This window comes from Marmota flaviventris, chromosome 11 (assembly GCF_047511675.1).
Source record: "Marmota flaviventris isolate mMarFla1 chromosome 11, mMarFla1.hap1, whole genome shotgun sequence".
In the NCBI taxonomy this organism is placed as follows: Eukaryota; Metazoa; Chordata; class Mammalia; order Rodentia; family Sciuridae; genus Marmota; species Marmota flaviventris.
Window position 1 is genome coordinate 7,826,544 of NC_092508.1, and position 10,282 is coordinate 7,836,825.

Sequence of the window (10,282 nt, forward strand, 5' to 3'; positions counted from 1 at the left end):
TGTAGTTCCACACTTAGTCGTTCCCCGTCTTCTGCCTCCACTGGCCACCTCCATGTCTCAGCAGCCAAGGCCTGTGGGTAACAGAACTTTCCTGGTCAGCTTCCTCCTGGGGAGCCCTCCCTTCACTTCCTGCTTCTAGTCTCTACTTTTAAAGGAAACTTTATGAACACAAAGTTCACTAGCATAAGATATATGGAGGGATGTCGAATTTTAGAGCATAGGATGGGTCATGGTGATTTGGTTTTTTTCAGGATTGTTAGAATGATGCTATGTAGATTATAGTATTTGGTTTGTTTCTGTATTACTGGGAATTGAATTCACATGCTATGGAAGTGCTCTGCCACTGAGCTGTATCCCCACCCAATGGATAGCATTTGAAATATACACACATCATAGGTCTCTAATGATATTTTCCCCTTGGCTTTATTTAATCCAAAAATACATTGTGAGCCAGGTGTGGTAGCACATGCCTGTAATCCCAGCGACTCAGAGGGCTGAGGCAGGAGGATCACAAGTTCAAGGCCAGCCTGGATAACTTGGTGAGACCCTGTCTCAAAATGAAAAATAAGAAAGGACTGGGGGGTGTGAGTCAGTGGTAGAGTACCCCTGGGTTCAATCTCTAGTGCCAAATTTAAAAAAATATATATGTTGTGAAGGCTGGCAATGTATTTAGGAATTAATTATATTCACAGTACTCTCTAAGATTCGTGGGTCTTTTAAAAATTCAGTCCTGGAGGAATGAGAGTAAAAATAAGGATGTTCATTGTACTTCTTAGCTTTAGAGTTTCTTTTTCTTTCCCTAACAGTCTGATTTCTACCAATTCTTATTCCTTCTGTCCAAACCCAAAAATAAAAATCATGAGAAATTAGATAATATTTCAAAATGAAAATGAAAGCATTTTGAGGCACAGGTGAAGTTATCCTTAGAAATGTATAACTTAAAATGTTTGAGAAAAAAATGATTTAAGTTATCAGTTTAAGGAGGTAAAAGAAAGAAAAGAAATTTGCTCGAAATAAGTAGAATAAGGAAATAATAAAGGGATGAAAATTGATATTAAAAAGCAAGGCAAGGGACTGGGGTTGTGTTGTGGCTCAGTGGTAAAGCGCACGACTAGTGTGTCTGAGGCACTGGGTTCAATCCTCAATACCACATATGAATAAATAAAAAATAAAGGTATGGTGTCCACCTACAATTAAAAATATTTATATATTTTTAAAAAGTCAAGGCAAAAGTTGGTTCAATGAAAGAACTACAAGGAGGGCTGGGGGTGTAGCTCTGTGGTAGAGCACCTGCCTAGCATGCATGAGGCCCTGGGTTTAATTCCCAGTATTAAACAAATAAAAAGGACTACAAAGATTAATATAATAGATAATTCCTTAGCAGGATTGAAGTAAAAGTAACTATTTCAGAAATAAAAGATGCCACAGATGTTAAATATGAGAAAAATATCATGAACAACTTTATGTATAGTACGGGGGATTGAACTCAGTAGTGCTCTACCACTGAACTACACCTCCAGTTCTATTTTGAGACACAGTCTCACTATGTTGCCCAGGCTGGCTTGAACTTGTGATTCTCCTGCCTCAGCCTGCTAAGGTGCTGGGATTGCAGGTATGTGCTATCATGTCTGGCCATTAACAAATTTAATAACTTACCTGAAATGAGCAACTTAAAACTGACACAAGAAATGAGTGGGGTGTGGTAGCACATGCCTGTAATCCCACAAGCTCACAAGGCTGAGGCAGGAGGATCATGAGTTCAAAGCCAGTCTCAGCTGTGATGTGGATCAGTACTTAAGTGCCCCTGGGTTCAATCCCTAGTACAAAACAAACAAAAACCCCAAATCATCAAAATAGAAGAAATGGAAAATCTGAATAACACTGCATATACTGATGAAATTCCCAACTGAATGGGATTCATGATTTAATTCATACTTTAAAACCTGGGGATAGATAGCTCAGTGGTCCAGCACTTGTTAGCATGTGTAAGGCCCTGGGTTAGATCCCTGGTACCCCCCCTCAAAAAAAAAAAAACAAAAAACCAGACAACTCTGGAGCCAGAGGCTTTATGAGTGAATTCTATCGAATGTTTAAGTAAGAAATAATAACAATCTTACAAAAACTATTTCAGAAAATAGAGGAGAGAACACATTCCAATTGGTTTTATGAGCGCTGATTCCAAAATATGATAAGGACAAGAAAAAAGGACCAATATTCCTCACGAATATAAACAAAAATACCTTTAAAATATTAGCAAACTAAGTGGGCATGGTGAAGCACACCTGTAGTCCCAACCATTTGGGAAGCCAAGGCAGGAGGATTGCAAGTTCAAAGTCAGCCTCAGCAACTTTTGAGGCCTTGTCTCAAAAAATAAAAAGGGCTGGATATGTGGCTCTCAGTTAAGTGCTCCTGGGTTCAATCCTCCATACAAAAAAAAAAAAAAGAAATTGGGAGACAGTTTCAGCAATTTATTTAGCAAGACCTGAGATAGGTGGGCTCTTGGGAAGAGTGAAAAGGAGCCTCTTAGTAAATGGAGACCTGGATCTACAAGCAAGTCATGTTTGTTCCGTTAGTTAGATGAATGAAACCTCCTTGTATGCTTGTAACAGATCAACTAGAACAAAAACAATTCAAATGTCACCAGATTCAAAGACTTAACGTACCCACTGATGATTTATGGCTAGACTGTTTTTTAAAAATATTTATTCTTAAGTTTTAGGTGGACACAATATCTTTATTTTACATTTATGTGGTGCTGAGGATCAAACCCAGTGCCTCGTGCATACTAGGCGAGCACTCTACCACCAAGCCATAACCCAAGCCCCAAGACTGTTTGACCAAAGAGAAACATTCTGAACCTCAAATATAGAATGATTGTCATGGGACTTGGTTTTCAAAGAAGTTTGCCTAAGGACCTGCACATTTCTTCTCAGGACTATCACAGATATTGACAGTTGAACTCTCTGTGGTTCTTTTCATTTCTCCCAGAGGCAAGGACTTTGGCTGTGTGAACCTTTGCCATCCTTAAGCAAATCTATGCTTGTGCCTTGCTTTTCACATATCCTGGGGTTATTTTCAATGGCAAAAGTCAAGAACCTACCTGGCTAAGTTGAGGTCTCATTCTCATTCTCTGGCAGGACCCCCTTGGATCCCTGTCTGCTGTCAAGACCCTATCTCAAGGAAAAAAAAGTCTAAAATATTAGCAAACTAGGTTGGGGATGTAGTTCAGTAGAAGAGCCCTTGTCTAGCGTGTAGGAGGCCATGGGTTCCATCCCTGACCTTGGGGGGGAAAAACAACTGAATCTAGAAGTGTATAAGAATGATAACTCATCATGACCAAGTGAAGTGTATCTGAATTCAAGGTTGAATTCACTCATAAATCAATGTATTTCTATGCACTGTAGAATCAAGGAGAAAAATAATACAGTTATTCAAAGTAGAAAAATTCATCAATGTCCAACAATCAACATCATAAGAGCATATGCCTGTAATTCCTTCCCAAATGTCTACAGCCTTTGTGGTATGCAAGGGCTACTCTCAAAAGCAAGAATTCCTCTATGGCATTGGCACATGCAAAGTGAAGAGCAAGGATGTGTCCATCTGAGGGCAGTTGCACACTCCAGGGCACCGCCAGGCAGCAGCTTTCTCTCCTTTTCACAAGCTTCTTTGCAATGTTAATGTCCCTGTTCTAGAACATTCCACATTACTAGGCAAGAAACTGCTTCCCATATTTTCTTCTGATCCAGTCTAAAAAGTAGCTCAATAATCTCCATGCATGTGCCCTTGTCCTCTCTACTGACTCCCTCACAAGGGAGGAAGTTTTTTGTCTGGCACTCTGATCAGCACTTCAGAGGATGCTTCAACAAAAGCTCATTATGAACTAGCAAACAAAGTGTTCCAGGTTTTTTAAATTGAGTGTTCCCTACACAAAACACTCTATGCATCTTTAAATGTATTTTTATGAGGAATCCTCTCAGTTTTTCTGGTTTCATCTTTTTATTGAGAGAATTCTTAAGCACAAAAACACTGGCTTTTGTGTCCTGTCATGTCATTACTAAAAGCCAGAACTGTATAGGGCAAGGTCTTCATCACACTTCTCTTTCTTCAGTTTGTACTCTTGTATCTAAGATTTCTTTCTGTGACTGTGATGGCCTTTCCACCCAGTCCCCAGCTCTTCAATCAAATGTGAATCTAGTAGTGAAGTGATGAGATGAAAGTCCATAGTCAATTACTTGAATAGAGGACATTATCCTAGATAACTGGAAGTCCCGAGTCAATCAGTAGAAAGATCTCATGAACAGAGCGAACATTCCCTGAAGAAGAAATACTGCCCATGAACTTCAACTCTTGCAGAGTTCCAGCCTGCCTGCATGGATTCTGGACATACCAGTCATCATAATCATGTAAGCCCATATCTTGCAAAAAATGTCAGATACAGTTGAGGCACCAGGGCTCAATGGTAGAGCATTTGCCTGGCAAGCACAAGGTCCTAGATTCAATCCCCAGAGCTTCCAAAAAATTAAAAATTACACACACACACACACACACACAGATGTTGATCCTCAGTATTCATGGATTTCATATTTGCAAATTCACCTACTTGCAAAATTTATTTTGTAATCCAAAATTAATATTCATGGCACTTTCACAGTCATTCATGGGCATGCAAGTGGCAAAAAAAAATTTGGTCTGATAAAGGTGACTATCATCTTTTTCCAGCTCTTATCCTAGAAGTTAGTGTCCTTTTTAGCTCTAGTTCCTCACTGTTTGCATTATTATTTTTGTTGTTGATTCCGCTGCTTAATATAGCCCCACATGTCATGCTGGAGAGCATCTGGTTTCCTGTAACATGTACTTTGGAGAAAATTGTGTATTAGAGAAGCTTTGCTCAGGCATGAGATTTTTTGCTGTTGGCCACAAGTTCAAGGTTACTTAATCAATCATATATACTAAGTAAGGTGAGTTTAAACAGAATCACACATAAAACAATGTTAGGTATCAATCAGTTGATGAAAATCTTTTGTCTGAAGGCTCATGGGAACCCAACCCTGTGCTTGCTTAGAAACATTGCTTCTGTATTGGCCAATTCAGTGTTTCCAATGATTTTATAGAACATGACCAGCTCCACAGGTAAGGGGCATTGACTGTATCTGCCACTGGTTGTGTTTCTCTGCTTGAACCCAGACTGATTCCGTGACAAAATCACAGACTGCTTGTATACTGGGGTTTGTTATCTACGTTTATATTTGAATGAAAGTTAAGGATTAGTGAAAAATAGTGTAGCTAAGTTTATGGATTCCCTGAATTCTCTCTATGGACCCCTTGGGCCCTTGTGGACCTGTCTGATGAGCAGGTGGCGTAGGGTAGAGGCAGCAGTGATTCCACAAGCTCTCACGATGCTTGAGGGCTCTGCAGGCTGGAGAACAAGGAGGCCCAAGTGCCCTGAGCACTCTGCTGCCAGCCCCATCAGTAGGATGGCATGTGGCTATTCCTCAAGCTGAAGTTGTCCCCCAGCCTGATCCATCCAAAAAACAACAGTTCCCAACAGGCATCATGGAGGGGTTGTCTGCAAGGGCTGAAGTGAGGATGCCCAGCAGCTCCAAGGTCCCTCCCTCTCCCTGTGCTAAACTTAGAAGATGCAACTCGGGTAACCAGGTGAGGGGTTAATTTTGAGTGTCACCTGACTGGATTGGGGTGCCTAGAGAAGTGGTAAATCATTACTTCTAGGTGTGCCTGTGAGGGAATTTCCAGAGAGGATTGACCTAAGCGTCCAGAAATTGTGTGGGGGAGATCTGCCCTCCGCATGGGCAGCACCAGCCAGTTGGCTGGCGACCTGGATGAAACAGTAAATGGAAGAGGCAGAAACATTCTCTGGCTCTTCCTTCTGGAAAGGTGAGTTCTGCTGCCCTTGGACATCAGACTCCCGGTTCTTCAGCCTTTGGACTCTGAGGCTTGCACCAGCAAGCCCCTCTTGGGCCTTCAGCCTTGGACTGGGGACTTCATCATCAGCCTCTCTCATCCTCAGTCTTCCAGGTGGCCATGGTGGAATTTTTCAGCCTCTGCGTTGGTGTGAGCCATCCAACAAATCCCCTCATATATTTTATACATTCTCTTGGTTACGTTTCTCTGAAGAACCGTGACAAATATACCGGGGGCTAGGTAATTCTATACTTATCATTTATTATTCTACCTAGGATTTTATCCCCTCTTCCTATCTGCAAAAACTCACTTTTTTGTTTTTTCTTCAGCACTGGGGAATGAACCCAGGGCCTTGCACATGCTCAGTAAGCATCTTACCACTAAGCTACATCTCCAGCTTCCCACTCTTTTTAGTGTTTTTGCCAAACTTAAAATTGAACCCAGGGGTGCTCTACCATTGAGCTACATTCTCAGCCATTCTTATTCTTTATTTCGTAACAGGTCTCTCTAAGTTGCCTGAGCTGGCTTAAACCTGCAGTCCTCTGGACTTAGCCTCCTGAGTAACTGGGATTATAGGCATGCACCACAGCACCCAGCTACATTTTTTTAATGAAACAAAGAAACACCCTGATTTATTAGATCTGGGATGACCCTCTGGCAGTACACTCAGCCCACCAAACCATCCTAGAGAATGAAATTGGTTTGCTTGGCCAAGTCCATCTCAAAGGTGAGCTGACAATCCCGACTTATTGTCTTGGCCTTTCCACCGCACCGAGCAGTCTTCACCTCAAGGTCCTGGGGCAGGAGGACTTCCTGGGCTGGGCCTTGACACTTCCTGTCGGGGGTCACATTTTACTTCAACTGCTGTTCCCTTCCACTGGTCCTACAATCCCCTCCTCTTTTTTTTTTTAGTTTTCGGCGGACACAACATCTTTGTTTGTATGTGGTGCTGAGGATTGAACCCGGGCCGCACACATGCCAGGCGAGCGCGCTACCGCTTGAGCCACATCCCCAGCCCGCCTCCTCTTAACATAGGTCTTTTTGTCCTGTTTTGTGGATGAGAACCGAGCTTCACAGGGCAGCTAACTGGCACAATGTTGGTTCCTGGCTGAGATGACCTCAGTCCCTCGCAGATTTCAACTTAACCAGACCCTCTGGCCTCAGTATCTTCCCTGCTTTGCATTTGGCCCTACATTAGGCCTGGGCTTGTATGGTTCTGTCCCCAGGTGATCTTCCCCCCATCTCTGTCAAAGAGGCTAGGGATTTGCATATGTCTCTCAGAATCCATGGTTCCCACCTCAGGCTCCCCCTGGGGAAATGCTGCTACCTTACTGGGACCCCAGTCCTTCCCTCTGCGGAGGATCCCATTCACACACTCCCAACCAACCACATCAGACAGACAGAAACCTTTAGATGGAATTTATCCCACAAGGTGGACATGTCTTCAGACAGCTCCTCTATGATTTGATCTTCTTTGATCTTCTTCTTTGATCCTTGGCTAGGATCTTGGCCCCTGCCCAGGAGCCCGTGGAAATCTCAGGTGGCTCTGGGTGTACTCCCCATCCTTCATCCTGGCACCTGCAGTGTTAAAAGCTTTGAGAGTCTGCAAGCTCTAGACCTTCCACAGACTCAGACACCTGTCCAGTCCTTCAGCGCACATCCTTTAGTACCTCCCACCCTTGGGTGTTGATTCAGCTTTCACACTTGGAATTTCTGAGTGACCGTCTGCTCTGTGTTGAGCTGCTCATCTGGTCAAGGATCAGGGCTCAGCAGAGCAGGAGCCTCGCTGGGCTCAGCTCGAGGACGCAGGGGCTCATCAGAACAAGGCCCTGACCCCACAGGCTCAAGGGGGCCCTCCCTTAACCTCCCTCACTCCAGTTGCTCTTCTTCTCTCTCTTCCCCAGGGACCCCCAGCCCCACGTCACCTCTTTGGCCCAGTGCCCATGGACTTTTGCAGCCCAAAAAGTTGAAGGGTGAGCATAGTTCTACCTCGTGTCCTTCACAGCTCCCTCTATTGCTTTATGTAGAGAACACTGACACATTCGTCGGCAGTTCCTACGTCTTTGTGGCTTGTTATTTTTATTTGTGTTTTGCCCTTAAATTTGTCTGGATTTTATTTGGTTATATGCTATTTTATTATTTTCCAAATAAGCATAATAATCTTAGAATCATTTATTGAATGAGCTTATCCACTAGTTGCAATTTTGCTTTCTGATTTATGACAATCGTGGTGATCCCAGGGTTGATTTCTGAGCTATTAAGCACCATTAATCTGAGCATGCGTAGAGTTTTCACATGACGGTAACGAACCTTCTGTAGTAGATCATCTGCAATGGGTTTTTAATCTGGTAAGGTTAGCTTTACCCTTTTCAAATGTTCTTATCTGCCTTGAATATTATTTTAGATGGCTTTTTAAAAGGGCTTTGTCAGACTAGACACAGAACTACCATATGACCAATCCTAAAGAATTAAAGTCATCATACTAGAGAGATCCGGGCACACCCATGCTTACAGCAGCACCACTCACAACAGTCAAGCTATGGAACTAGCCTAGGTGTTCATCAACCAATAAACGGGGGAAGAAAATGACGTGTACATACACGGAGTATTATTCAGTCATAAAGAAGAATGAAAATATGCTATCTGCAGGGAGATGGATGGAACTTGAGAGCATTATGTTTAGACAAATAAGCCAAACTCAGAAGGTCAAGGGTCATATGTTCTCTCTTGTATGTGAAAGCTAGAGAGGAAAGGGTGGGGCAGGAGGTGGGAATCTCTTGAAAATCAAAGGGAAAACAGCAGAGTAGAGGAAGGGGGCAAAGGAAGAAGGACAGGGGCTGAGGAGTGAAACTGACAAAATTATGTTCTGAGCATGTATACGAAGTAACAATGAAGCCCTATTTTTTTTAATTTTAAAAATTTGTTCTTTTTTTTTTTTAACTGAAGTGTAGGAGAGGCACACTGTCCCTCTCCTTTTTTTTTTTTTTAGTATTTATTTTTTAGTTTTAGGTGGACCCAATATCTTCATTTTTACATTTACATGGTGCTGAGGATCGAACCCAGTGCCCCGTGCATACTAGGCAAGCATTCTACCACTGAGCCACAACCCTAGCCCCCAAATTTGCTCTTTTTAATTACACATGACTGTAGAATGTGGAGTTACATGGTCATGTACTTGTACATGAACACGGGAAAGTCACGTCAGTTCATTCTACTGTCCTTCCCATTCCCAACTTCCCTTCATTTTTCTTTGTCTAGTCTCCCTACCTGCCCCACTATTGCAGAGTCAGCATCCACATATCAGAGAGAACATTCGGCCTTTGGTGTTTTGGGATTGGCTTATTTCACTTAGCATGACAGTCTCCAATTCCATCCATTTACTGGCAAGTGCCATAATTTCATTCTTCTTCATGTATGAATAATATTCCATGGGAAGTCTCCTATAGAATTATAATGCACAAAGGAATGATCTTTAAAAAACAGGGCTTTGTCAAATTATTGAAAAAGGAAGTAAAACTTTAATGAACTTAATTCTTATTTAAATAGTGTGTTTTCTTCAATGGGTATATTTATATTGTCAAACCTGGTAGACTAAAGGAAATGAATTAGTCGTCTTGAGGCAAAAAAAAAGGAAGTAAAAAACAATTTTGAATGGACTTGGTTAAAAGCTAAACATTATTATTTGAACTTCCATCCTGAAACATGTTCAAATGTTTTATTTTAAGCCAGTAATCCCAGTGGCTCAGGAGGTTAAAACATGAGGACCATGAGTTCAAAGCCAGCCCCAGCAGAAGCAAAGCCCTAAGCAGCTCAGTGAGACCCTGTCTCTAAATAAAATACAAAATAGGGCTGGGATGTGGCTCAGTGGTGGAGTGCCCCTGAGTTCAATCCCCATTAGTCTCCCCAAAAATGTTTTATTTCACTAAGAAAACATTTCATGTTTATTTATGCACCTCTTATTGTATTATTAAAATTATTTCTAATAAATTTTTTGGGGGGGTACCAGGGACTAAACTGAGGGGAGCTCAACCATTGGGTCACATCCCGAGTCCTTTTTTAAAAAAATATTTTATTTACAGACAGGGTCTCACTGAGTTGCTTAGGGCCTCACTAAATTGCCAAGGCTGGCTTTGAACTCATGATCCTCCTGCCTCAGCCTCCTGAGCCACTGGGATTACAGGTGTGTGCCACTGTACCTGGGCTCTAATATTTTTTTTTTTTGTTGTTGTTTTTACTTTAAATTTTTTTTTCAGTTGGTACTTGCGATTGAACTCAGGGACACTCTTCTACTGAGCCACATCCCCATTTGAGACAGGGCCTCACTAAGTTGCTGAGGCTGGCTTTGAACTTGAGGCCTGCCCGG